This window comes from Capra hircus, chromosome 11 (genome assembly GCF_001704415.2).
Source record: "Capra hircus breed San Clemente chromosome 11, ASM170441v1, whole genome shotgun sequence".
Taxonomy (NCBI): Eukaryota; Metazoa; Chordata; class Mammalia; order Artiodactyla; family Bovidae; genus Capra; species Capra hircus.
In genome coordinates, this window is record NC_030818.1 from 29,671,354 (window position 1) to 29,673,571 (window position 2,218).

A 2,218-nucleotide genomic window follows, 5' to 3' on the forward strand; every position below is an offset into this window, starting at 1 on the left:
TTACAAAGGAAGAAACTGGTTGGGTGGGTGCAATTTATGACTTAATAGATGGGTGGGTCATGAAGGCAGGGGTCTTGAAAGAGTCTTGATGAGCCAGCTGTTAGTCTTGATAAATTGTCTGCTTGGTTAGTTTGTAATCTTATCTTTCAGGAGCAGATATTTCCTGGAGCAAGCAGCTAGATTATTTTTGCTTGGTCCTAGTATTGTTCAACAGGGACAGGAAAGTATGTTCATTTCAGTTCTAATCAGAAGGTCCTCAGGCAAGTGCCTTAAAAATAGTAATAATAATAAGAGCAACAACAACTACTACGATATAGTAATTATGCTGCTGGACAGTGCTGAGCCCTTTATGGATGATTTTTTTTTTTTAATTTACTTGTTTGTACCAGGTCTTAGTTCCAGCATGCAGGATCTTTGATCTTTGTTGCACATGTGGGATCTTAGTTGTAGCGTGTGTATCTAGTTTCCTGACCAGGGATCCAACCAGGCCCCCTGCATTGGGAGCATGACATTTTAGCCACTGGACCACCAGGAAAGTCCCACTTCATGGGTACTAACTTGTTTAAGTCTCACAACAACCCAGTAAGAGTACTCATGCCTCATGGTACAGATGTTACAGTACTTATTTGCCTCATGTTGCAGATGTGGCTCTTTCAAACACCTAAGGTCACATGGCTGATAAGTGATAAATCTGGGTCCCAGAATCCAAACTCTTAATCCCCAAAAACTGGTTTGCCACCTAAAAGACAACAAATTTTGATTTGCCCAACTACATTTTCTTTAATTTGCTTTTTTATATCACTGAGAATGTTTCCAAATAAACTGAAAATCAAGAGTTCTATATTCCTGGGACTTCCTGGTGGTCCAGTTGTTAAGACTGGACTGTTCTTCCACTACAGGCCACATGGGTTTTATTCTTTGTCAAGGAACTAAGATCCCACTTGCCTCACAGCATGACCAAAAAACAGAGTTCTGTGTTCTAGAACTTCGGAGTTCAATTTATCGTGCCTTCGAAATTTGCACAAGGCATTCAACAAAGACCTTCCTTCTGAGTGTACAAGTCAAACCTAGACCAATCCACCCTCGGGGCAGACAAAACCCTCCATTATTGCTTTTATTAGCTCCTGAATATTAGCCCCCAGTTTTTATTTCATATTGTGTGGGCTCAGGTAACCTTGTTGGTTTCCTTTAATATGGTTAATTAATATTGCCCTAGGGGCAGATTTATAACACCAGGCAGGGGAACCATTCCCCAATAAGACATAATGTCTATTCTACAATATAACCAGGCAAAACAGATGTAACCATCTTACATAAAGTCCATTCAAATGTACTAATTGTTTTTTCTTTTTTAATGTATACTATTAGATTTTATGTGAAATATTTACTGTATGTTCCATTTTTGACACATAAGCTTTAACATAAGAAATGACACGTTGTCTTTTATTTTTTACAATTGTGAAAGATACACAAACTTTAGCAATGGTAGACTTAAGATTTTGACATGTTCTTACATATAACATGTGGTGGTTTAGTTGCTAAGTCTTGTCCAACTCTTATGGCCATGCGGACTGTAGCCTACCATGCTCCTCTGTCCATGGGATTCTCCAGGCAAGAGTACTGGAGTGGGTTGCCATTTCCTTCTCCATCAAATACATTAATTAAAAAAAACAAACGTTTACCTCAATTCTATCAACTATCATACCGAGGCTTCCATGATGCCTTAGTGGAAAAGAATCAGCCTGCAATGCAGGAGACGCAGGTTGATCCCTGGGTCAAGATGATCCCCTGGAGGAGGAAATGGCAACCCATTCCAGTATTCTTGCCTGGAGAATTCCATGGCTCTATTTGGAGCCGGTTGTTGTTGTTTTGTTTTTTCAAACAATATCTAACTTAGAGGGGACACAAAATATACCGCCCCAAGATGTGCCTCTTCGGTATATTATTTTAGACTTTTAAATTTTTTTATACTTTTAAGAAACAGCAGACAGAGGAAAATCTCTAAAAACTAAGTAGAAGTTATACTTTTGCAAGAAATATTTACATTTAAGAGAGAAATCTCCCTCCTTTCATAAGGGTATCTCCCTCTTTCTACCAGGAAGAGGAGGATGACCGAATCTCTAGAAACCATTAACAATGAAGAAGGTATGTACTTAATTCTTCATAACAACCTTACCCTTGTTCACTGTGCTTTGCATGATTACCTTCCATCACTGAT